Source organism: Tamandua tetradactyla, chromosome 11, assembly GCF_023851605.1.
Source record: "Tamandua tetradactyla isolate mTamTet1 chromosome 11, mTamTet1.pri, whole genome shotgun sequence".
Lineage (NCBI taxonomy): Eukaryota > Metazoa > Chordata > Mammalia > Pilosa > Myrmecophagidae > Tamandua > Tamandua tetradactyla.
The window spans coordinates 36,932,754-36,960,666 of NC_135337.1; the positions used below are offsets into that span (position 1 = coordinate 36,932,754).

Here is a 27,913-nt window from a genome sequence, read left to right on the forward strand (position 1 = left end):
AGTTACCTTGAGAGAAAATGCCAACTTCTATTTTAAATACTAATAATTATGGATGGTCTACCTGCTTTAAAGCCCTTTACTGGGGCAGGGGGGGAGAGGAAAAGATGCATGACCAAGGTAATTTAAGACACAGGACCTGCCTTCATAGAAAAATATAATGTAGAAAGGATGGCAATGAGAGTAAGAAGAAGAGAGAAGGAAGGTAGAGGGAGAGAGCAGAGAGAGAGAAGGAAAAGGAGGGAGGAAATGCTGACTACGTTAATAGTCACACTCAAGTTTTTAAAGAGGAACGTTGGTGTTGCATCTAGTGCTGCTTTAAAATCTTGAACCAGGGTCTCCCTGCAGAGAATCTACAGGGGCAGCATTGAGGGAGGGGAACGGGTGGCCAGCCTCAGCGACTGTGAGGAAGAAGATTACTCCTTGTAGATAAGGATTGCACTCTTTTCGATGTTTCCACCACCTTGAGTTCACGTTTCCAGATTACGCTTCCTGGAAAATTTGAGGATTCGCTAGTGCTTCATCTGGCCCAGGTGCACCCCACTCATGACCTGGGTGACCTTGGCAATGGATAAAGGCTGCCCCTTCCTCCCTAAATGCTTTTGGAGGAACTGTCCCAAAGTTGTCAGCTTGTGTAGAAGGTGATCAAGGAAGATTGAAAGGAAGGCAGGATCCAAGATAGCAAGAATTAGAAGCTCAAGAGAATAAGAATAGTCAGAAAGTAATATTTGCATACATCCCCATATCAAGCACTGGGCCAGATGTTTTACAAATTTTATTCCTAGACATCACAGGAAGAGAATAAGGTAGGAATCATTGCCTCTATCTTACAGATGAGAGCACTGAGGCCCGAAGATGTTAAGGGGCTTGGGGAAGGTCACACAGCTAGTATGAGGATCTGTCTGCTCTGAAACCTGCCTTTTGCACAGCCCTGACCTTCTGTGAAACAAAGGGAATCCAGGCCCCCCTTTCCTCTACTCTGGGAAGTTCTCCACCAAATAGTAAGCAAAAAAGATGATGCTCGGGGCCTAAGTGAAAAGAACAAGGTTGACTCTAACACCATGCTCTCGTGTCTCTGAATTGAAACTGGAGACATTACATTCCCATTTTTATAGCTAACATCAAAAATAGAAATCAACCTTGCTCAAATGTATATCTAATAGCACTGCTTACAGAATGATTCCTTTTCCTTGTATTATTTTAACAAAATAGAAAATATTCAGAAAGAGAAACTTAGAAATGGATGCACACGCAAGCTTTTATTTTGATAGTAAAGGCCTTTCTTCAAGTTGCAGTTCTGTTTTGGATAAGAAAACGTTTAAAAAAATACATTTTATCTAGCATTGTATATTGTATTCAGAGCCAATTCCTTCCTTCACTTTGCTTCTCCTATGCTACAGTGCTAAATTTTCCTTCATATTTTCCCAATGGTTAACGTTCTGCTTCTGAAAATTATCCATTAAAATTTTATCAATTTTGTATTTTGGTGAGACAGTATGAGGAAATGCCATTGTGAAATTAGATTTTTCTTTGACATCAGGCGCCCAGTCAGCAATCCAATCCCATGTGTTTCTATTGAGACATTAGGGTTTGATATAATTTTGGGTAGAAAACATTTTAAAAATGAAACAATTGAATTTTCTAGATGGTCTTGGGGACCACTTAGCTTAAGAGAATACACTTCCAAATCAAAAGCCTTTCAATCATTTTAAATATTATTTGGATGATATTTGCTCTGTGTGTAGTAGCAGTTTGAATTGTATTGAATGTTTGACCGGCTCGTGCACACATAGATGATGTATGAAATTATTATTTCATATTTTTCTAGTGTTTGCATTGCAAGTGACATCTGGCTGACAGGAACTTGGAGAAATGGGATACGAAGTGAATGCTGCAGTTACCACAAGCATCATATTTATCAAAAGGTTTAAGGTTGGTCTGTCTTTGTTTAACATATGAAAGTTGGAGCAATGTCTGGGAAGCACTGTTTTTGTGCTGTGTGCATTTTTTAACCGAGCTGTTCAGTAAAAGAGTAGTCAAAGAATAAACACTAGTTGTATTATTTGTTCTGCTCATGAAACTAAATATTATACATCCTAATTTTAAGAAAACACACTTAAATTGGATTTGATATAATTTCCATACATTTTCCCTGTATGCAGAAAATTTACAGATTTCATGTAAAAAATCATGCATATTGAACACTATTCATCATTACTCAGAAAAGGCAGTGTGAGGGAAAAAAACGTTAAGCTGCTTTTTAAATTTCATTTTCTACTTTTTAAATTTGCAAAATGGAAATAAAACCTATGAAAACAGGTAAGTACGGTGTTTGCAAGCTCTGACTTGAAACATACACATGAATATACGCATTCTCCTGTTCTCCCTTTTCTTAGAGGTCGTGGTTCAAATTACCAATCCAGTCATGAGAAACATCATACGTTTAATGAAAATAAATTTGCCAACTACAGGCTGTGGACTAGCCAGGTGCTGGGATGCTCAGACACATCAGATAATGCCTGCTGTTAACAAACTCATGGTCAGGTAGCCGGAGAAGCCGATATTAAAAAATTAAGTACAAGGTGCACGGGTGGTTCAGGGGTAGAATGCTCGCCTTCCTTGCGGGAGACCCAGGTTCCATTCCCAGACCATGCACCTAAAAAGACAAAACAAAACAAAACAAAAAACTAAGTTCAATATGGGGTTACAGGACCATGGCAAAAATAAAGAAACCTTGATAAAGTGAAGGAAAGTGATGGCAGTGGTCCATTCACTAGAAATAGGTAGGGGAAGAGAAAGGCTTCATGGACCCCATTATGAAAAGCCTTTAAAATATAAAAGTAAGACATGCTCACTTTTGAAACTTGCAAATTTCTGGAAAATAGAAAGATGGCAAAATCATTCTTCCTCTTATCCTCTAAAGACAGATTATGCTAGCATACTTCTAACATTTACTTTCAGTCTTCTCTCAATAACTAGTTTTGTTTGCGTTTCAGAAGCATTGTGCTAATACTACAAATATACCACATAGATTTAAAAAGAAATGATACACTGCTTTCAAAAAGCATCATTGTTGAATGTATCCATGCTATTCTAAACTCTGTGCATACGTGCTTACTAATGACAGTATAATAGCTCAACTGACAGTCAGTGACATAAATCAGCTTTTCCTACATTAGAATATTTGGTTTGTCTTTCCCTTTCCCTTGACTAACAATAAATTGGTGACTCCTAAGAAAGAGGCATTCAGAATGAAACTGATAAAATGAAATTTTTTGTGTATATGAATAAGACATGAAAAAGTAAGAGACACTTATTCAACATCTGTCACTGTGCCATGAACTTTCCTTATGCTATTTTGCTTATTGCCACCAGAATCCTGATTCAAGTATGCTATAGTGGACACAGATGGTGGACTTACCTGCACTGAGTTCAACTTTAATTCTCAGGTTTGTCCAGATGTGTGATTTCCAGAAAATTAGTTACTCTTCCTGACCTTCAGCTTCCTCACTGAGGAACTGGGAAAATATTGTCATTCATTCATTTAACAAGAGTTCACTAAGCTCATATTATGTGCAAGGTATGTTACTAGGACTGGGAGACATAGCAGTGAGTTTGATGTGCTCCCTGTCTCTGCCATGAAAATGGGTTTGACAAATCCTGACAAGTTCCAGAGGAACACAAATGAGAAAGGAATATATTCTACCTGGTTGGTGTAACATTCGGTCTGGATCCTAAATAACAAGGAGCAGGTTTTGAACACGCTGCTCCTAAACAATAGTTATTACCTTCTGCTAACCAAGCAATAGATGCCCAATGTTTTGGATATTTGTTCTGGTCCCTCCCCTGCTAATTCAAGTTCTAATATCCAAAAGAATGTGGCTTCTGTTTAATAGATAAACACACTCATTTAAGAACTGATTCTGTCGGTCAGGAGGCTGTTTCTGCTAGAGTCCTTCCGTTTAAGAGATGTGTCTAGCTCTGTGAGCAAGGGGTGCTGTTTACCCATCAAATGCCACCCTAGAACACCCTGTTTTAAAATCCTCATCAATCTGAATAAAACTTTTAACAAAATGGCTTAGTTTTACAAATGGACAATGGTTTTAAGCAATAAGCATATTTACTGTAAAATCAGATTTGGGCATGCACATATTACTCCCAGATCTAAAATTACAGCTATAAACTCAGACTTAGTGCCAAGTTTCCAAACATGTATAGTTTGGCAATTTAAAATGTGCAGACCCCATTAAAGTTTTCATTTGAACCAGAAAGATAATTTTAGCAAATCTTTCATCTTCCTTCTCCTCCCAAAATTTTACCCAAAGGTATATCTGAAGGTTCAACAAAAATGGAAAAGTAAATGTATTTGCAAATCTCATGAACAAAATCCAAAATAGAACAACTTATGACTCCTGTCTTGTTATAAACCAAAGATACATCAGTTAGCTATGTCATAAAACTGCTACATAAATATTCACCCCCAAGTCCAGGAACTTAAAACAATAATTTATTTATCTCTTAGGTTTGAGTTAACTGGGAGTTGCTGATCTAGACTGGCCATGGTCAGAGGGGGCTTTGTTCCATGTGTCACCTATTAACTCTGCCTGGAATTTGCAAGGTAGTCTAGGCATGTCCTTCTCCTGGAAGTGGCAGAACCACAAAAAAAAAAAATAAGTCAAATAGATTTTTAAATTTTTGCTTGCATCATAGGCACTAACATCCCACCGGCCAAAGCAAATTGCTCAGCTAAGCCCAGGGTCAGGTCTCAGAGGACACACACTACAGAGTTACATGGCAGACAGTGTAGATAACGCATGATGAAGAATTGGTTTCATTATTGCGATATACCTCAAATCAGTAAAGCATTTTTCTAGGGGCAAAGAATGAAGTCTAAATTCAAAAGATTTGGGATTTTAACTCCCATTTCGTAACAACCTTCTATACCCTAGGCACTACTTTATTATCACATTCTCTCCCTACAATGCTACAAACTGCATTTTTTTCTTTCTTTTTTGTTTTTTGTTTTTTGTCTACAAAATGCATTTTAGTGTTCCTGTTTTGCAGATGAAGTAACTGAGGCTTGGAGAAATTGAGCAACATGCATGAACACTCAAGTGCCTGGAGTGAAATCCTAGCTGTGGATTCTCGTCCTTGGTTTCTGTTCTTTATACTACATAATACCACCTCTATGTAGAATTTTGATTGTAAAATTTAAGAACCGGAAGGAATTTTAAATAGCTCATCTAATCATTTAATTTTGTAGATGAAACAACTGAGCCCCTGAGAGTTGATTTTCCATATTTTTATCTTACTAATTCATAGAGAAATCCAGGTACTAGAACCTTGATTCCTCATTTTCTCCCTTATTTCCTGCATTTTTTCATTGTACACACATTTACTGAATGCCTGCTATGTGCCAGGCATGGCGTTGACCCAGTCTTCCGGTACCAAAATCATAACCCAATAATAGAAGCCAATCATTCAGAGTACTTACTAGGTGACACAAATGGGTGTCTATTTTTCTTAAAACTTACCAAGAGTGGAAATTCTGAACTCTTGCATTGCTCTATTTCTACAAAAGTCTAAGGCAGATTTTCTCTTTAGCATTAACCACACTCCACATTTCATAGAGGCCAAGTGGTCTGAGAGACAGCAGGAAGGAACTGTGCCGCCTGAGCTGCTGCTGATGTTGAAGGTAACATCTAGCTCGTTTTGGCAGCTGTGTAACAACCCTGAAATTGTGCAGTTGCCAGGCCCCAACTTAATTAGAGCTGACCTTAAGATGGATTTTGCAAACCACTCAAATAGATCTCTCATTTTGGAAAGTTTTCAAAGTAGAAAAGGAGAAAACAATAAAATGTCTCCAATTCGCAGTCCCTCCCTCTGAGATCTGCTACATGCAGCCCCCATCCTCTCCCCAGCACTGAGTCATTATTCCCAGTGGGTCCTGCAAGCTTCATACTAATGGAAAATAAGTGGAATATGGCATGGAGCTGCTTGCGTGGGATCACGGCTGCCTTCCTCATGTTGCTGGACCATTGCTTTGGCCGTAGGAGGAGCAGAAGGGTGTGGAAGGAAGGTGGAGGCAGGTCTGACTGAGGACAGAAGGCATTGGCACAAGTCATGGGGCATTTCCTTCTGAGAAAATAGCACTATCTGCTCCTAGGACAGGGCCTGGCACATAGTAAGGTTGGAAAAATCTTACCTGAATGAATGAAAGATTGAATGAAGACAGTCTCCTTAGTGCTGTTGCTTGTCTAATGGCATTTCACTTGATTTTGGATAAAGGCTGTTTGCGCAGGAAGATGGCCTTGCATAAGGGTTAATAGCTCAGAGTCAGTGTTTAATCATTCAACCAGTATTTTTGAGCCTTTATTGTATACCAGACAGTGAAGGTATGATGGCTTGCAAAACTAGATGTCATTGATTCTCTCATGAAGCTTTCATGAGATAAGTCAGACTGGGGTTTTGAATTCTGAATCTGGAACTTACGAGGTCTTTGATCATGGACAGAGTACTTTACAGCTTAGCGCCTCAGTTTCCTCCATATGTAAGAAAATAAGGCTAACACAGTACCTAATTAAATATAAGTATGAATATTAGCTGGCATTTAATAAAAAATTCATTATTGTGAGAATTAAATGTGAAAATGCATGTAAGGAATGACCATAATGTCTGGCACATATTAAGAACTTCCTAAATAGTAGATATTATTATTATTACCTATTTTGGGTAACCTTAAATATCATAGCAATTCTAAACTTGATGTGGAAGAGAGAAGAGAGGGGGAAAGAGCTGGAGGAGAGTGTGATATTGGGTCTTACACAACTAGAAATCTAATCTTTTTTTCTTACTTCAGGCAGGTACTTTGAGCAATACACACACATACACACACACACAAATGCAAACACATCTTTTACCATTTTTAGTGGCATATTTAGGAGAAGAGGTCCCTGAGTCCCTAAATTGAATGGTCTTAAAATTTTGGACCTGTTATTCTGGCTCAAATGCAGCTAGAGGAGGTAATTTTCCAGAAAGATCCGCAGAAGGTGCCATGCCTGGTACCTCTGCATGTGTGAGGGAGGGGCAGGTCCTTTCCACTCTTGAGGATTCTTGTCTATCCTCCGAGCCTGTCAACATCTGTGGGATGATATATTTTTCTTCACACTTATGCTCCATTTTGATTTCAAGCATTTCTTCCTGAATATTGCCCTTTGGATCCAATGAAACCATTAGAGATTGGCCATTAATCATTCTTAATTTTAATCCCTTCTTCCTTTCCCACTGGACTTTTACAAGGGTCTCTCCTCCTGTACGTAATCAGTCCAACTTGTTATTTCTCTTTCTCTGCGGATTTCTTCCTCCATTTGAAAAGCTTACAAACAGAGTCATCGAGATTCTAGATAAGTAGATGTACAAGTACCTCTGTATCTGAAGCTTCCCATCGTGGCAAATCCTCATCCTCTCCCCAAAGCATGGCTATGACTTAAGCTTCCTCTGCTCTCTTCAGTAGCAGGGGGAACATCTGTCCCTCTTGCTCTCACCGCACCGCAGCACATGCAGTGTACACGTAAATTACACCCAGGTTTTCAAACGGCCCCAAGTCCGCTGCTCAGCCAGCACACACCTGGGTGGGTAAAACAGAAGAGTGGGGCAGGATGAGTAGAAGGGACAATAAGAACATACATCTTAGGACCACAACAGCAGAGTGACTTAGTAACAGTCAGTACAGGTAAGAAAAGTTATTATAGGGAATATTCTAAAAAGTGGTTCTTGGTTTTCACAGAACACAGGAGGAGAGAAAGAGCAGCCTTAAATTGCAGCAGGAGAAAGTTTTGCTCAATGTACAGAGAACCACTTGACAATGGAGGGGAATAAACTCAGAAACAAGCTACCAAGTAAGTTCATACAAATTGGATTTAAAAATCAAAAGATAAGGACTTATTTTTGAATGGTTTAGAAAGTGGCTTTTCTGGAATTGAGATTGGGAGTAGGTCACGGGTTGTATTAGACAAATACATACTGTCTTAGAACTGGAAGGAACAATAAGGCCTCTCACCATCTGTTTTACAGAAGAGTCACAGAATATAATTTACCCAAAGTTACAGAGCTAGGAAGTGTTTGATACCCTATGCTTTCTTACTCCAAAGCCAGTGCTCATGTCAGAGCCCCAATTTAACTTCTGTCCCACTTTGAGATTTTTTTTGTTTTCCAAGGAGGAAAAGACATTGCAAAATCTGACGGTTGGTTTGCCGTTATGGGTCCTGGTAAATTCAGTGTGTTACCTTTCTCGGGGAAGGTAACCTGAGTTTACCAGCAACCCTAGTCCTGGAGCTGCACGTTAAGCCAGTGCCTGTAAAGACTTGCAGTTTTATTTTCATTTTGTTGTTTAAAGTACCGGGTCCCATAGGCAGAGACGGAGCTGTGCTGCATAGCGGCGCTCACCATTTGCTCCTCCAAATACATTCTGTGGGAGGGCGTGGGATTTCACAGCAGTGAGAGCAAAACTATTCACAGCAGTACCATATGCTCCCCACCATCAGGAGCGGCGGTACCGGTCACTGGACTTGGCAGGCAAATCAGCTGAATGGAAATTCTGAAGACCACAGTAGGAGTTTTCTCTTTGTGGGTTTTGGATGGTAAAATCTTCAATCTGTTCCACAGGCAGAAATCAGAGTGAAAAATAATTCTGGACAAATTGTGTATGTGTGTGTATGCATGTTTGTTGGGTGTGTGTGTGTGAAAGAGGGCATTGGAATGTGTAACTTCTGGGAAAGTTAAAGAGAAACAAAGGCTGAGCGTTTACCGTGAACCTTATTAAACCTTTCTGAATGCAAAGGGGAAGAGACTGAGAAAGTCGAAGATGGAGGAGAATTATTTCTGGTTTAAACTCCATGTTTTCAGTTCTTTTCCCCAAGAAAATAAGTAAGATTGAGAAGAATCTCCCAAATGCCAAGACTATTTAATAGCAGCATTACAACCGACGACAAATGCAGCACTTTTTAAAGCTTGTCCTTTCTCTGTTATTAACTTTGTTCTTTCAGTTGTGCCAGAGAAAGCACAAGAGATAGAAATTGGCAGAAATACTGGTCTGAAAAACAGAAATTCAACTCAAATGAAAATACCGTGAAAACCTCTAGTAAAAAAAAAATGCCTTTTGTTTAATAGCATAACTTTCATCATCAAGAAAAGGTTTATTTGAATTAAAAGTAATATTTAAGACAGTCTATCATCTAATCATTACTAATTCTTTGCACGTAGAGGGTATTTTCTATTTCCAAAGTGGTTTGCAGTCATTAGTTAATCCACTCAGCATGCTTAGTCTAAATTGTGCTATATGTATATAATAGATAAGGGTGGTTGTTGGTGAAAAGCAGTGTGACACAGCGGGCTGAGTAATGGGCTGGTAACTCGGACTGTGAGTTCTCACCTCAACCACCCAGTTAGTCTGCAGTGGAAGCCAGGCCTTTACCGACAAGACTTAAAACCAAGAAATCAGCATGTTTAAGAAACATATACTTATGTCATATAAAATATTGTTTCCAACAATTGCTTGAAAACCTGGAGTTTTGAGTTTTCATTAAGTTCCTTTGACATTATGTAGGCACCGTCTCAGTTTTCCCCACCAGTAAAATATATGTTAAAGGGCTAGTCTCTCTCTAAATACCCACACTGAGGGGAAGCCTAATTGTTACTATAGATACAGGGAGAAGCTAACCAGTGTCCTTTTTAACATGAGGGAATACTCCAGAGAGTTTAAAGGCATTGGAACAAATCAGGAGTGTAATTGTATTTTATTTTTTCTTATTTTATTATAGGCCATCAATAATATCAATTTTCTGAGAAACAATATATTGTTTTCTGAAGGTTGCCAACTTCAATTTTTCTCTTGATAAGAAGAATCCTCCAAGCTAAATGTTGCTTTTAAGTGTTCTCGGATTATTTTTTCAAAGATGAGCCAAATGCTTGTGCCCAGCAGAGCTTGTCCACATCATGTCTGGATTACAACCACGTAGCTTTCCTTCATTTTCAGTTGTTTGCTCCCACATTAATCCAAATGCATTAATATGTGGTTCAAATAATGTATTCCATATGTTTAATTAGCCATTACATGAAATGTAGGAAGGTGGTTTTTTTAAAATGCATTCTCCATTTTCTCCTTATTTCTTTACTTTTGGCTCACATTCTCCGGTGTTCTTTTATTCTTCTCACAATAAAGATTCTGTCCAAACTAAACTTATCTAACTGCTTCAGATTTTAAACTTTCTTTAGAGGATGAAAATTTAGTTTAGTCTACAGACAGATTAAATGAATTCTGCTCATATAATATGTAGTCCTTGCCCAATAAAGGGATACTCATAATAAAGTATTACTTAAGTCAACTAGTGTTAAAGAGTTTATTTTCATGAACTTTCCTGGATTTTTAAATCACATTTAAATGTCCATAATTTCCCAATTTCTTCCTAAAAGGTTTTCTTGGTAGAAGACTTTGATCCCTTGAAAAATGTCTAATTTGTCTTAACTGTGACTGGCTAAAGTTAAAAATAAAAAACAAAGACAAGCTCTTCATATGGAGTCTTTCAGAAATTCTTCACTTGCGCTAATTGACTAACTAATTCCAGCTCCTGCAACGCCCCCGCAGAGTGTGTGTCCAGCCCGGGGTGATTCACTATGGCGTCCCTGGGAGAGATTCAGAAGGGTCGGCGCTGTGATGGTGCCAGTTCATACCTTTTCAGTGAGAACGCATTCAGGTTACACGGAGTGTTAATCTGGTCTCAAAATGGGAGACAGCGAAATCTGCCTGGAATGTCTGGCTGCTGGTTGGCAGACGCAGCCTTTTCTTCACCTTGGATCTGCCGGGCTAAGGATGCTTCCACAGTAATTTCCCAATGTCTTCCTTGATCAGTAGACTGCAGCATTTTATCATTTTGCAGATTTTTGTTTTCTTCATGGGTTATTACTTCCCCTGAACTGCACTTAACATCTATTAGCTTAGGTCTCCAGAAGATCAAAGTCCTTCTGTATCTGATTATTCTGCTCTTTGTAATTTGTGTCTCCCCCTCACTGCCTCCCTCCGCCCCCTACCCTCCAACCAATGCCAGAGCCTCGCATGTTTACAGATTTGATATCAGTGTCTTGCCCCAAAACGTTTATAGACATAAAAGCACCATAACGGGGACAGAGTGCTCTAGAAAGAGAATAAAAAAGAAAAAAGGTAAAGAAAGCAATTGTAGTACTTGTATCATTTCTATTCCAATGTGAATCTTTTTAAATTCATGTTTCAACATTTTCCTTTTTGAAACAGGGTGGGCAGGGAGAAGAGGAGGAAGAAATGCTAATATCATAGAATTATGCTAATGTCAGAGAAGCTAAATCCCTGTTGAGATTTATTATCTTTACTCAATCACCCACTCTGCTCCCCTCCTTTTTTTCCAAAACCCTGGCCTGGTTCCCCCACATTTTAGTTGAAAACATTTTCATTGTCTTTTTTGGGAACCTGTCCGCAGGGCTGACATTCCATTCATTTTATGCTTTGCCAGTTACCCTAATGAAGAGGTTCTGATGGAGGATTTTATTTTATTTCTGAATAAAATAAAATATTATTTTATTTTATTACTAAATAATCATCATCTTCTAAATTTGGTCTCACAGCTGTGATCTACCAGAGATGCTCTATCAAATGTTGACCCATCTTCACAATAGACCAAAGAGGGCCCACACCGGGCATTTGCACTAGCCCTAAAAGAAATATTTTTAGAAACTACATGAGAGGCTCAGTGCAATTCTATCAGCAGACATGAAGTGGGTGCTTGCGAGCTGAGACAGGTATTAAAACCCAAACTACGTCAGACAGCTGGGAAAAAAAAATAACTCTTAAGGAGACTTGGATCTGTAGAAGTTATTTAAATAAAGACCAGGAGCTTTTTTTCACAAATATATTTCCTGATCAGAAATGCACAGTGTTTTTCTCCATGGTGAATAAAAGAAGCCAAAACAAGAAAGAGGAGAAAGAGAGAGAAAGAGAACTAAAGCAGTGCTTCCTAAATTTGGGCGTATATTATATAGATCATTTGGGGATTTTGGTAAAATGGAGACCCGGATTCTGTAGGCCTGGGGTGGAATCTGAGATTCCATCGTGCTTCTAGATGATGTTCCTGCTGATGGTCTGGGAACCACACTTTGTTTGGCAAAAATCTAGAACATGTTTCCCTGCACCCCATAGTTAATGTGAAACTGCAAAAGGCCCCCTTTCCCCACTACCTAGCACTGGAGACCATTTCCTTGTGGAACATCAATCTCGGAAAAGGGACCAAGAGAGCTTCTAGAATAAAACTCAAACTTTGCCACATACTATAATCATCTGGGAGCTTTAAAAATCCCAATGCCCAGACCACAGCCTATAACAATTAAATCAGCATCTCTAAGAATGGGACCCAAATGGCAGTATTTTTTATGTCACTCAGGAAATTCCAATGCACAGCCAAGTTTGAGAACCAGTGGCTTAAGACAAAATAAAATGGAATAGAATAATAACCACAGCCAACACACATTGGCTTCTTCGTAACAAGTACCTCAGCATTATTTTCACTGGATCATCATGATCAAACATATTTCACAGACCAAGAAACAGAGGCAGAGATTATATAATGTGCTCCCAGCTAATAGATAGTACAGCTGATATCAGAAGACAAAAAGAGCAGGATAGTCTGGGAGAAAAAAAATTATGGAGTGGAGGTGGGGGGACCTGCTATCAAAATGTGTTTGTTAATTCACAGTTTTTTTTTTTTTTTGTTTGCGTGAATGTTTGATTTTTAACCAGTTGGTTATGCCATTTTTAAAATTCAATGACCTTCTCTTGTTCCAACCCAACTGTCAAAGACCTAGGTCTGCCTTCCTGCATTATTCTGGATCAAGGGCATGAATGAGGCCCTAGAATCTTGAGCTAAGGTTTATTGCCTCCTATTTGCTGGCTTCTGGGGATATAACTCCGGGTAGGCTCTACTCAGTGTTGTTTCAGAGATTCCTTTGGCCTCTGTGGTCCCTAACTTGGCAGCAGGGGTGCTGTGGCAATCAGGAAAAACACCCTGGAAACTGCCCCTAAATATTCTCAGTTTCCCATAGAATGACTTTCGTATTTTCTCCTAAAAGAAAAATTTCCAACCAGTCCTCACCTCAAAGCTAATGCCAACTACTCCAAACCCCAGAGCCCAGGCCAATAACCCATCCCAGGCGTCCCTGATGCCTAAGAAACCACAGAAAATCTCACAGGGCTCACAGATGCAGGGACAACTGGAGAAGGGTTACCAGACACAATGGTCAGTGTGATTATGGTGGTTGGTCCAGAAAAAAGCCATGAATTATAAATTGCATCTTTCTCAATGGTGCTCTCCATTTAAAAAGGATTGCACAACTATAATAAAATGTGTAAAATATGAACATGTGCTTTCTTTTTAAACTCTGCTGACCAGTGTTTAAAATATTCTTTTTTCAGTTCTGAGTTTTTGTGGCTTTAAATCGGTATAAATCAGGTCATTCATTTTCACTTAGATTGTACCTGTATTAAAGGACATATGGTTGGGTGAAGAATCAAAAATCTCCAAGACAACATGATCATGTCCTAATAGTTGAGGGGAATTTGAAAAATCTAAGATTGTAAGTTCACCTTTTTAGCAGGGTGCCATCTTACCCTGAACCATCACTTCAGAGATGGGTGCTTAGACCCTTTAGACCCTCAAGCTGTGACCTTCTTTGGGGAGATCATGGCAGGTGTTACTATGACTATGTTAAGTTGTCTTGGTAGAACTAGAAGTTAACTATACTAACTCACTCCATAAGGAGCTCCTGCTCTCTCAAGTCGTCCTCCCTCCTCACTCCTGGTATAGAGCTCTCAAGGGAAAGGCTGATGAGTAGTTGTGTGCTTCAATGCCATTTTCCATTCAGAATGATAACCTCCTTAGAATTCCTGTTCTCCTCTTTCTGCTGGGGCCTTTTTTGTGTCGTCACTGGAGGAAGTGAAGGATGATGGGACCAGAATCTCTCTCCTGAACCAGATTTTAGAAACTGTGATGCTGGAGGCCTTTGATGTGTTGCCGTGAATTGGATGTTGCTCTTGGACAATTATGTAAACCACATAGGGAGCATCATGGTGTTGCTGCAGTGGATTTTCAGGTATGAGCTATATGTCCTTGAGTCACTGGAGTCAAGTGTGATGTGAAAATAAGCAGTCTGCTTATTAACCTTACTTTCACTTTCTGTATTGCTCGCTATGTGTTCTAATTGCATGTGAGCTTCTTTTTCTTCTCCTGGATGCACTCAATCTAAATTGAGGAACTGGGCTATTGCATTGCAAGCAGACAGATTAGTAGTGGCACAAATGCATGCAAAAATACACAGACAAGGCTTCACCCTGAAGTTGGAACCTCCCTGGTAATTCTCCTGTGTCCTGGAAACTGAGTTGCCAGTTCACTTACACCAACTAAGGTGTCTGCTTCTCTTCACTGAACTCTGCCTGCACACCCCTGCATTACTTGAGCATTTGAAAAGTACATGCTCCACCCTTCCCCATGTGGAAATTGCCTAGGATGTAGACCACTACATATGAAAACACACGCCATCCCCTCTTTGGTGGAAACATTTCACTTGAGAAAAGGGCAAGTGACATTCTTACTAAGGAAGCAGTTCAAAAAAAATGTCTTCTTTTTCAGTCTCAGTGATTATGGAGGCTTACATAATGGTGAGGGTACCAAGGAAAGGTGGTAGAGTCTGAAACGCTTGCCAGCTACCGCACAGTGTAAGATCACCAGTTTGTGGAATCAGGGCCTAAGGAAGCAATGAAAGTGGACTGGCCAGACCTGGGAACCCACCCTCTTCCTTAGGAGTAGAAACTGAATTTCTACATATTGTGTTTCCATGTTTAAAAAAAAAGTGGTGGAAAGTTTTTCCTTAATGCTAGAATATGCTGCCTGAGGCATATAAGCATGAACAATAAACCTTGTTAAAAAATAATCTGAAAAGGATATTGAGACTGTGTTCAAAATTCACATACATGCATTTCCCTGCTTTCTTGTTAAGCAGAGGAAAGTTCTTTTCCTGGAAGATATGAAGATCAAGGTACATTGGAAGCACAGGGAACATGGGATTTGAGAAGGCTTGTTCAAACTATACTGACCCTTTACTTCTTGTACCCCAAAATGCTGCCTCAGCAGCTATTTCAAGGGCACCAAGCAAATATGTAATTTCATTTTTCTTTCCTGGGCTTATTCTCTCCCCATCAAATCTCACAATAGATAAATCTGGAGAATCAAAGAAAACTAGGCTTCTTCAAGGACACCTCTTTCTCTTCTGTTCTCTACCTGTTGTGCTGCTTATTCAATGCCAGGTCTACCTGCTAGATAAAGAAATCAGATTTCCCTAATAATTTCAGTTTTTGGAGTGGGCCAGATGTTCACAAATTTGGATCAAAGAAACTATTCAAAAGCTCCCACCAAACTTAAGGCAAACCCTGAAGTGGAAGCTGCTGGTCTAAAGTCTCAATTCCAGCCTAAGCTTCAATGCTTTATTTCTACAGAAATGATTTTCTCTTTTCCTTCCAGCTGCCAATCTGTTTGGCAGGTGTGACAGATGCAGCTGATTTGCTTACCTGACACCCATTCCCAACCCCTCATTCCTTGTCCTCTTTCACTGGGGAAGCAGGAAAAGCTCCACTGTGCTTTGCTACTCACTTTCCCACCCTCCCTTGAATCTGGGAAGTGGGGCGGGGGCGGGGGGGGGGAGTGCAGTTCTGTTGATGAGAGTCAAATTCAGTCATGGTGCTGCTTTTTTTTGTTTCCTGAATAATGGAATAAATGAGACCAGCACCAACCTTTTTAATTTTCTTCCTGCTGAATGTAGATATGATGGAGGTACAGCCATCGTCTGGCAATAAGCAAACACAGTGAAATATGAAGGTGCTGGGTCTGTGATAACTCGGTCGAGTTTTCAGGCACATAGCTCCATGCATGTGTATGGATATCCTGGATTGCCTATCTGCCATTTCCTTGTTATGTCACAGACACACAGAAAACATTAAAACCAGAAACATCAGGTATTCTGTTACCTGGAGGTTAATATGTTCCTAAGTGAAATGAATAACACAAAGACCAAACTCAAATTACCACCCCTCTAAACAAAACAAAACAAAACAACAACAAATAAAAAGCACACCACTGTAGCCTAGTGGATTCCAACTCCAACTCCAAGCAAGGGGACTTGTTTACATCATCGTTAATGCTGCCATCTTTTTATTTTTGCCATTTCACAGATGGGGCCACTAAAGTCTAGAAACAAAAGCAACCTTACCAAGGTCACGCAGTAAGCCACGGAAAGCTGGGGAATAAAGCCAAGAGCTCTATAATCCCAGGCGAGGCCTCTGCTCTGTCTCTCCCTCTCAGTTGGGAAAATGTCAAAGGATTTATCAAAAACAGCCTGAAGCTAGATTAGGTATTTTAATACTCAAAGCACTTAATTACTAATACAGTTTAAGGTACATTAACCTAATTGGAAACTTTCTGCATATGGCATAGGTTTTTCTTTTTTTTTCACTCCCCCAAAATGAATTGTATTCTGTTCAAAATTTTATGCTAGTGTGCCTCATCTTTATGCACTATTATTGGTTTTCAAAGTTAGAAAGAATATCACAGCTAAGAACTGAATTTGTGCCTTCTCCTACGAAAGAAGCACCAATAAAATAAAAATAATAAAATAGTGGGAGGAAAAGGAAAGATACAATTATACTTGATAATTGCATGCCTCAACCACTTAGCATGCTGGAAAACTGGCATGGGGCTCATTCTCCTCATCCCACAGCCAATCGGAACCACACCCTGTAGTTTCCACCACCCTGAACCTAACCGTTTCTTTCTGCCATCCACCCCCTCACCCCTCCCCAGCTCCCTTAAGCCCGGCTCTAGACATTCTCCCCTGGATTACCTCAATGGCCAGCTAGCTGCTCTCTTCTCTGGTTCCAATCTATTCCCCACACTGCAGTTAGAGAGATCCTTATAAAATGTAAATCAGAACTGTTCATCACCCACTTAAAACCCTTCAGCTATTCCCTATGGCCCTCTGGATAAAGTCCAAACTCCTTGATATGACTTAAGATGCCCTTCATTATCTGGTTTATGTCTAGTTCTCCAGGCTTGGACTGATGCTCTAGATGTGTTGAACTACTTGCAATTTCCAGACTATGCATGGAACTTCCTTCTTCCTGTTCTTCCTTTCTCTTCTTTCTGCCAATTCCCAAGCTAACTTCTAGTCATCGTTCACATCACTTCCTCTGTTATCCTACCCTGACCACCTCCTCCCCAGGCTGGGGTGAAGGCCCCTCCTATGTGTTCCCATAGCAACCTGGCAGAGCACATACTAAAATATGCTGAAATTATTTGTTTAAGTGTCTGTCCTCCCAGGGGCATCTTGAGAACAGGGAATACGTTTTGTTTACCTTTGCACCATCAGCCTCTAGCACAGTGACAGCTACAAAATAGGGACTCAGTAAAAGTAATCATTGAGTGAATGAAAGAACAAGTAAACTAACATTTTATCCAGGATTACGCAAAGACTAACAGGCAAGTGAGCCACACACAATAAGAAGGTTGGGGCGAGGAGGGGAGAAAAGCTGACTTTAAAGTCTATTCAGTCGCAGAGGGCTTTGCTCACCCCTGCATCTAGTGAGGAAAGCACAGGGTCTGCCACCTGACACACCTAGGTTGAAGGTTGTTCTGAAATAAAATTTAGATGGAGAAAGTTAACAGATCCAGAAAGCAGACCCATGCTTTCTATAAACGACCGAATGTTAGGTATTCTTATAGATTCTTACAAGCCATCTGGAGGTGAATGTGAGTAAGAAAGATATTAGGATTCTGATTCTACATGCAAAGTTTTGAGCTCTTCTTTCCCCATTCCTCTTCCTCTCTTCATCTCTCCTTCCTGCTGATGTTACTATCTTAATGAGAGGTGCCTCCAGCACCCACTTGTCCTTTACAAGCCATATAACTCTATAAAATATCCACGTACAGACATCTCGTAGAAGCAAAGACTAACATTTCCTGCTAGAACACTATGTGTGAAGAAGCATCAAGTGGGGAACTGATAATGGCATTTCTCTGTGTTCTTTTCTAAGGTGACTTGTAACATTTAAGTAACAGAATAGTCTGTACGGTCTGTTTGGTTGGTAGCCTTCAGCCTGCATTGTCTTAAACACAAATGTATGAATGCCTTATGAGGCAATACTCCATCTCTTAGGGCCTTCTAGGTGATGGTCTTTATTCATTACATGAGCATAATAGCTGATTAGGCTACTTTTATTTCTTTGCATGTCCACGAGTTTGACAGTTTTGGAGCATAGTAGCCTGTGGTAACAATACTTCTTAGATGTTGAACCTATCATCAGGAAGCCATGTACAGCACCTCCAAAATAACAGGCAAATTGCCCTTGAGGAATTCATTAGCTAGAGCTGTGTTTTGAGCATAAAGGAAGATTCCATTTTAGATTGAATCAATGAATACAAGAAATAGGCTTCATGTGTATTTGGGACAAACATTTTCTGTATGTATATCAATTATCCATAGTGGCTCCTGATTTGAGTTCCATGGCCAAGTCAGGGCAGGAGTTGGAGATGTGGGGGTGTAGTATCATAAAAATATCCCACATATCTAAGACATAACCAAATGAACACTTGGGAGGCCTTTAAAAGCAAAATAAAAACCAAAAAAAAAGCCGTGGAAATGATAGCTCCATGAATATACTTGAAAGTTCTTTTGCCTGGAAGTCTTAAATTTGGTCATTCAAGAAGCATTCATTGAATGTATGATATATTTGTAGGACACAGCATAGAAGATACTACAAAACAAATAACACAGTCCCAGATTTCAAGGAGCTTCCCCTTTAATGTGGGCGATAAGAAATTTATCCAGTAAACTCAAATATGGAGTAAAAAAGTTATATAAGTTCAACACACAAATGTTAAAGGAGTGAGGTAAAGGAAAATCACTGCCATTCAGGATTACCTAGAAGGCTTTCTGAAATCCCAGGCAATCGATCAGACTTTGCTGGAGTGAAAGGGTTATCATAAGGACTCCTCTTCCTCACAGCCCTCATCATATTTCTTACTCACTATGCTGCACAAAATTAGAACTGAGGTCTAAGTTGCTGCTGTCATTTGAAAGATTCCATAATAGGCACTAAAGAAGATGTGGAAGCAATGGTCAACTTTTATTAATATATTTAATGGTATTCGGGAGTTCTGGATTCTTTGTTATCTTTTATTTTTCCATAGGACCAAAATATTAATACTCTGGTTTCTTACCTGACCAAAAGTTTGGGGAAGTTTAAGGAGGTGGTTTTTCCTCTTCTTAATGTATTTCAGATACATGGATGCTTCTTCCAAAGAGCACTACATAATGCTTTCCCATGCAAAGGATAAACTGATCATTTCCGTATTATAAACATGGTTCAACCAAAATTCAGTTCTTTTTCCCTTAGTTTCTCTCTCCTATAAGCCCCATGGTGCTTTTACCTTGTGTCTGCTTTCTTTTCAGATTGTGAAACATGCAAATATTTGAATAATCAAGGGAGCTTTGTACCCAAATCATAAGGCTTTGGTTTTCCTGTCTCACTTGCTGTTCTCTCTCTCTCACTTGTAACAAGGCCTCATAAACCCAACATGTGTGGTTCTCCCTTTTGCCAAATCTGTTTCTCACTTTCACCTTCTCTCCCCAGTCCATGTATCTCAGTGTTTTATCCCATGGTATAGGTTTTTAGCCCTTTGAATCTTACCCAAATACCGGTGTGTGTGTGTGAGAGAGAGACAGAGACAGAGAGAGATTATTTTAGTGGGGACATAGAACAGATGAACAGGTTGTTAGAGTAAAAAGAGGAAGCTGCTGCTTATTGGCATTCTACCACAGATTGGCTCTCTTCTAGCCCTGTATCTACCAGATTCTTAAGTCTTATCTTTTTCCACCACTCCCACCCAGCAGTGCACATATGTGGAAGACACACATCAAACACAAACACAGCCTGGACACAGGGATGAGGGTTGAACTTGAATCAGAGGGCTTTGCTATGTTAAAGGCCCTTATCGGTGAGTACAGTGATGGGAACTTGGGAGAAGCATCCAAGCAGCAGAAAATATCACTCAAGAGTATTTACTTTGGCATTCTTTATCTAGTCAGTGTTTCAATTTCCTCTTCATAAAACAAACAAACAATAGTAGCTGCCTCATTAGTTAAATGAGTTAATACATGTAAACCACTGAGAACAGGCTTGACATATTGTGAATTCTGCACAGGTATTTGCTAAATAGATAAAATAAAAATGTAAATCAAGAACTCAGTACATAATACCTGCTCCAAATGTGTTATATTGATGGAACCCTATGCTTTATTAGCTATTCCTTTGGAAATCCCTCATTCCCCCTTTGAGGAGCCATTCAATCCAAGTTTCTTTTAGAGATGAATTGCCTGGTAGTGCTGGTTCCATATTCACCACCTTTTAGAAACATTTTAGGGTGTATTTAAATTGAAGTAGGTATAATCTGTGTCAAATTTGGGTAGTACCTGCCCACACGAAAATTAAAGTGGCTTGACTAAGGCCAGTCTTTGAAAATGTAGATTTCGATTTTCTTACCATAGCAGATAGACTACTGTGTTGCAAACTTTTTTGATAGTTGCCTACAGTAAAAAAAAAAAAAAAATTCTATTATAATCTAATACACAGGTACATATGTTTGTGACTGAAATGAACACTTCCTGCAGCAATATCCTTGCTATAAATAATTCATTTGGACACTTTCTTTTCTATTCTTTTTCACTTTTAAAATACTATTTATTACCCACTAAACTGAGTTCAAAACTCACTAATGGGTGATGATCTGAGGCTTGAAAAACATTGTCAAACCAAAAGTTTCTTTAAGTATAGGTCAATAATAGGAAATAGAATTCTATAAAAGAATTCAGTTTCTTTAGAGGAAGAAAGATGAATGTTGATTTGGCTCCATACAGCCATGTTTCATACCCTTGGAACATTTAAATTGCAAAAATAAATTTCCAAGTTCAGGTGTAAAAAATGCCTTTGACTCATAAAATAGAAGTTTCTAATTATGGTACAACAGGTAGCACTCTGGGACACAAGCGTTTTCTCTAGGAAAACAAATTATATTGAGGATTATCCGATCACACTACAGATAGGCATAATAACCATGACTAGAGAATGGTAGAACAGGGATCCAAACTGCTTCTCTTTGGCCTGTTCCTGATTTGCAGAAATCTTTGAAATACCCCAACAATTTATAATCTAAGAGCTTTTTGGGCAACTAATATCAAAATAATTTGGGGTTGAGGTCCCTTTTCTACTAGACAAGTTGCCATGGTACTCTGATTTCTCATATGACAAACATCAGTAATGCCTTACTTTTATATAGCACTTGGCAGTTTATGAAGTCTTTTAATGCATATTCTCTCAACCTGAAGTAATCCTGTGAAATATAGTGGACAGGTATTTTTGTACAATGCATTTATGACTAATGTAATTTAAGACAACTGTTTTCATTTTCATCATAGAGAGAAGTCATTTTGAAACATGTTGTAGGCTAATGGCAGGTAGCACAGGGCAGTGTGGAAAGAACACTAGATTGTCCTCAAAGACATGGGTTAAAATTCTTAGTGTGCTAATTATCAGTTATGCACTCTTGGAAAGGTCTCCTATGCTCTAGCCTCGTGCTAAGTTTTGTAAGTATAGCAGCATCAACTGTTCTCATAAGTAGAAGATTGGTATAGTGGAAAGTAGCCTGATCTTGAGAGTCAAATAGAACTACATTCAAATTCTGGCTTTGAGACGAGTTATGTCAACATAGGCCAGTGATGTGGCCTCTCTGTACTTTAGTTCCGCATCAGTAAAATAGTCACTACAATTAAATATTACTGGCTAATTAGAATGTCCTCATAATTGATATATTGCATCTGCTTTTTAACTGTTTTTAATTTATTCTTCACGTAGTGCTGATTTCAAAAAATAAGTCTGAATATGTCCCTTTCCTATTTAAAAACCTTCCATTGCACTTGAGATAGAACAAAATCTTTGCTTTGGCCTGCAAGGTCCCACATAATATGGTTCATGCCCATTTTTCCAATCTCTTTTTATACCACTCCCTCTTCTTCCATCACAAAAATTTACCCGATACTGGTCTTCAGAGAATTTTTGTAGCTCCCTGCATCTTACATTTAGAGCCAAGAACACTGCTATTTCTTCTGCATGAAATGATTCCCCCATCATCATCATCCCGACCTCACTCACTGTCATCCTTTCTATCTCAATGTAAATATCACTACTTTGAAAAAGTTTACACTGAACTCCCAGGCCAGGTTCTCATGTTCCACGCTGTTATCACAGCAAATTCTTGGTCTCTAGAGCCTTACTACAAATGTAATTAGATATTTATATAACTATTTGACTAATATGGGCTCTTTACACTAGAGTTTAAATTCTATAAGGGCTGGAACTATTTTGCTCATGGGCCTCACCTCAGGCATGGAGTTGGAGTCCCTTCACTTGAATCCCATTAGCTGGATGAACTTGAAAAAGTTTCTTCTGCTTTCTGTGTCTCATTTCCTCTTCATAAAATGGAGATGTTAATAGCATTTCATAGGGTCACATAAGAATGAAATGAGATAGCATAGCCTAGTGCCTGGCCCAGAATAATTGATAACTATTTAGGTGACAAATGTTCGTTGATTTAATAATGGGTTGAAATATTGGTTAAATAAATGAGAGAAAGCTTGTAAAGAACCACCTACAAGGCCTAGCATAAAAGTACACAATAAATGTTAGAACCATCCTTCCTTTAGGATTGGGAGAACCCCCAAGGGAAGTTGTCATCAAAGAAGTTGAAAGAAATGTTGAGTGTACAAATATATGAGGAAAAGATGTGGGAGTTTTTTATTGTTGAGTTACCTAAGCTACCAACTAGTAATTTCTGATGGAGATGATCCTATGGACTTTTACTACTGAGTGTAAATTCTAACAATGAATTGGGAAGGGAATGGAGTCTGGGTGAGCTAAGGATTTGTGGTTTAGGTTTAGATTATGGATAACAGGTGAAAGTGGTTATTAAGGCAGTTGGAACTTTGTAATTGATGCAAACGAGGATCAGAAGTAGTAAGGAGAACTGAGGACAAGGAGAACTTGGAAGACATAAATAGAAAACAAACAGATGAGTTCCTAAGAGAATTTGAAGAACAGGAAGTAGAGGTAGTGGAAAGTTATAACTTCCAGGAAGACTCATAAGAGAGAAACAAGCTTTCCATGATGAAAAGTACAGAATGAAAGATAAAATCAGTTCTGTCCAGGTTACCAGAGACAGCAAGTATGTGAAGAAATTAGAAGAAAATTGCATGACTTTCACAGGTGGTAGAATGTACCGAGCTTACCTGGATAGGGCTTGACAGTGGGCCTCATGAACTGAAGATCATGAATGATTGTAGCTCATCAAGGCACAATGGGGAAGTGGAGGTAGAGCTGAACAATTGCCATTACAAATGGAATGTAGATGACAGCCTTAAGGAGGCAGATGATTCATACATTCATATATGCATCATACATACATGCATAAGCAATTTAAAATGGCAATTGGGAATACAGAAGAGAGCAATAAAATAGATCTTTGGTGTTGCTAACCAAAATTCAAGGTAAAAGTTCATGTATTCACCTCAACCTAAGAGATTGGAGCAAAAGCATGCACATGATACAGCTTTGGATCTGGTAAGAGTCATGTGTGCTCTCTAGAATCTACCTATCCAGCCGTCCACTCCTCATCTCAACCCAAAACCCATGTTGGGGACTTGACTTCTCTAGCACATGATTCCATTTGGCAGCCAGTAAGAAAGGGGTTAAATAAGCCATGGTTGTGGCACAGATGGGAGCCATTAACAATTACTTTCTTGGGCAGAAACCCAGCAGGAAGCTGAAGAGAGGCTACAGAGGCACAATGGTTCTGAAAGGCAGAAACTTGATTTAGAAATGAATGAGCTGCCTTTAGCAGTGAACCAAATCCCCTAATTAAGAATGAAGAACAGATATTGTTAAGAATTTACACTATGTCTAGCCATAAACCAGAGTTCTTAACAAGAAAAATAATGAGTAAGTTAGTAATTTCTAGAAATATATATGTTTTTTAAATACATAAGATACAGGAGTGGTCCTGACCTTTTGCAAAACTCCTAATTCGTGAGTTGACATAAAGTAAAATAGTTCCTTCAGATTTTTGCCTCTCAGTTCTGTTTTGATGACAGAAAGTATGATTTTGGAAATATAGTAGTAAAGAGAGTACTTCAGATAGAATTCCAATTCCCATGCCTTTCAGTTTACTTCCTTCCTGCCTCTGCTCTCCCCACATTAAAGATTCCATCTTCCTATGTATTTCTCTTGTTCCCTCTCCACCAGATCAGACACCCATGGTTTTTAATATCTTACAAAATAATTCAATTCATGAAAAAGTTGCAGAAACCTATTGCTGCTTTATGTAGTCTCTTGCCAATGTTCAGTGAGAACCTTCTGGAGAATTCTAGCCCAACCTCCATTTCTTCACTCTCCTACCAGTCATTGTCCTTACACTTACTTATGCACCACCTCTACCATCCCTACTGACCAAACTGATCATATTCAGTTTAGCACTTTATTTTATGTTGTCTTGGAACCATTCAGTTGTCTTATGTATAAATTTCTCCCTTCCACAAAAGATTACAAACCACTTGAAATCAAGAACATGCCCCCTGCTTTGTTTTCATTTCCAATACTGCTTTATACAGTGCTATTTACACAATAGACCCTCAAAGAGTACTAAATCTTGTAGTACTGAACTGAGTACCTCCATGTAATTGAAAACTCCCCAGTAAATATGTTGATATATAAAATAGTAGGCCTGGTCAAGTGGTCTTCTCTGATTAGGACCCTCAAGGAACACTTAATGTAATAGGTCTGATGGAATTGTGCGTGGCCAACATAATTTATAGTTTTGTTTTGTTTTTGTTTTTCTTTAATAAGAAACACGAAATGAATATGAGTTTAAGAAGAGTTTCCTTATTTTATCACCATCACAATGCTTGACATGAAAGATGAGCTTGGTCATGTGGATTGAACAAATGACTAGATGAATGACTGATTAGATGAGTTCAGTGATAATATTAAATTGGCTGGATTAACCAGAAACTATTTCCCAGATAAATTGGGGAAAACAGTAATTTAAAAAAGAGAAGGGATATAGTTTGAGGACTCACAAGGAATAAGATGCCTCACACAAAATTATGGCCTAAGACATCATAGGCAGAAGAAGGTGACAGAAATCTTTTTTTCTCTTTAAGAGGGAGGGTTAAAGGATGATGTGAGAAGAGTGACAGTAAGCCCTAGAGAGTTGTAAGCACTGGAGAAATGAGTATAAAAAAAGATTTGGGCAGAAAATAATCTAAGTTGGTAGAGTTAGAGGTTCAAGAGGTCATCAGGAAGTTATAACAAATTAGGCAAGAGGAACCCAGGCAGACCATTTGGCTATTCAATTCTATTTTTTTTTCTGCATGGGCAGGCACCAGGAAGTGAACCTGGGGTTCCAGCATGGCAGACGAGAACTGTACCTGCTGAGCCACTGTGACCTGCCCCAAGCAGATATTTTAAAAAGACTTGATTTGGCTAAATGCTGTCAGGGAACATCATTTCCATAAGGTTAAACTCCAGCTGATAATTCCCTGGAGAACTTGAGAGTCATTTTACTGCCCTCATTTGGAAAGTGAAGCTATTGACTTCAACCCCAAGGAATGTGTTAATTTGTTCTTTCCATAATAATAATGGATTTTCCCAGAGCTAGCAATGTACTAACGCAAAATGCCTGGACAGCATTGAAGGTGCTCTACAAAAAAGATGATCAAAATTATGACTGATCTTGGAAATGTGAGCCAAAGAAACCAGCTTTTAACCAGCCAGCCAAATGAAGTCATCTGATCAGCTTTCCCAGCTAAATAAGAGAAATTCAGAGGAAGAGTCTATGATTGAGTAGGTTGCATCAGAAGCAACCACTAAGTCAAGAGTCACATTTCATTAGCACCAAGAGTCACCCTCACCATTCACTTCTTTGAAATGTAAGTTGAGATTCTGAAAGCAGAAATAAAAGGAGGATAAAGCTTTTCCAGGCAACCATCAACTCATGAGTGATGGTCATGATATTCTGGAAGAGGTATAAGTAGTGCAAATACACACCATTTCTGTGGTAAGGGTTTTACTTATTTTTGAGATGGCTCCAAATTTTAGTAGAATCCTTGGTTAGAAGGAGACTATGACCTCGGATCTTATTCAATTTTGATTCACTGTAATTTATTTCTCTATGAGTTTGACACACATTCATCAGAGAAAAATATTTCATAGAAGCATTTTTCTAATGCTGTAGGTAGGATTATCTGTGCTTTCTAATTAGACCCTATAAAAAGACAGTTCCCACGTGCATGAAAGGTCCCTTGGGTTACCAATAGCAGGCCTTGTAAGAATGCTGGGAGATTCAGGATATATCATTGGGGCCAATTTCATGCCATCTGCTCAGTCTCTGCTCAGCATCCTCAAAATGTTATTCCAGAAGGCAGTTCTTCGAGTTCCTAAGCGTCTTTTTGACTTGACTCTGTGTGGCTGATAAAAATAACCTTCATATTTTGAATCACAATCCCCCTGCACACTTTCCTAAAATTGGACAAAAATTTGTCAGTCTCTCTAGTCTCACTCATTGTCTGTCTCACAAACTGTACTTAGCTCCGAGAACCAGTCTCCTTTCTTAATGACTGTATATTAAGAAAAGTTGTCATCTTGTCAAAGAGCGTGCCAAGTGGATGTCTTCCTTTGATCACTCGTCCTCTGTTTCTGTGGACTCGGGTTTGAAGCAGCCGCTATTGTTTCAGAGATAAGTCCATATCTTGTGAACAGAGGAGCACTTGGTATCAGGGTGAGAGAAGTGTCTTTAACTATTTATTATCTGCTTTTTAAAAACTCAACTCAAATATAGAAAGAGGCAAGCAGGAACCAAAATGATGCCTTGTTAAGATTCATAGTGATTTCTCTGCAAAGAATATATTCTTTATGAAGGGCTGAGAAAGTGTCCTTTTCCCTTTTCCTTCACCATATGAAATATTTACTTGTTAGGCGGCCTCTGAAATAACAGTTTTCCATAGAGCTCTACAGGCCTGGCCCATCAGTGTGCTGGTTAATTAAGTGTGACCTAAACCAACTTGACTTGAGCTCTGCATTAAATGCACAAAACCCATTTGAGGTGACCAGCAGCAGAAGTGGTACTCAGAGAAATTGGAAAGGATTTCTCCCAAATGCTTTCTACTTACTTACAGCACTCAAGTAATGGCTGAAGATTAGCATATGACATGACAGATTACATTAAGTCATGTCTTTCCAGTGCTTTATGACAGCACTATCACATTAGCTTCTTAGCACTGGCACATCGAGGCATGCAAATGTTTTCAGACCCTCTTATTCAAATCTACAAGCTGACATGGCAGGCCTGATATGATTATTAGTCATTTGAGAGACTTTAATTCACGTCATCAGATAACAGGTTCTGCTAAAAGGTTAGAGAAACTGTCTGTTTTTAATGAAGATCTCAAAAAAGACCCTCAAAATACCCTGTTACACACCAAGAGCCTGGGTTTGACTTTATTGACAAGATCCACCGCCCCCTCTCCCCCAAGACTGAATTTGAGTAGAATAACTAAGTAGACATCTAGACATTGGGAAATATTGTCTGTTCCATGGCAGAGAAAACCATGTTGGATGGTTGTGATTTTCCCTCCTTCACTGCAATCCTCTCACTCCATTCTAATTTGACATGGCCTTCAGTGCAGC

At 39.1% G+C, this 27,913-nt stretch overlaps 2 long non-coding RNA genes across 2 annotated transcripts; one reads left to right on the plus strand and one right to left on the minus strand.

Annotated features, from left to right (window-relative positions):
• The first annotated feature begins 836 nt into the window (after nucleotides 1–836).
• On the plus strand, nucleotides 837–3,445 carry LOC143649472 (uncharacterized). Its single transcript, XR_013159017.1, has 3 exons — nucleotides 837–998; nucleotides 1,826–1,929; nucleotides 3,373–3,445. It is a non-coding gene; the product is annotated as an uncharacterized LOC143649472 (long non-coding RNA).
• Nucleotides 2,445–13,940, minus strand: LOC143649471 (uncharacterized). Its single transcript, XR_013159016.1, has 3 exons — nucleotides 13,826–13,940; nucleotides 7,421–7,624; nucleotides 2,445–2,653 (listed from the first exon to the last, which is right to left on the minus strand). It is a non-coding gene; the product is annotated as an uncharacterized LOC143649471 (long non-coding RNA).
• Between the last annotated feature and the right edge of the window lie 13,973 nt (nucleotides 13,941–27,913).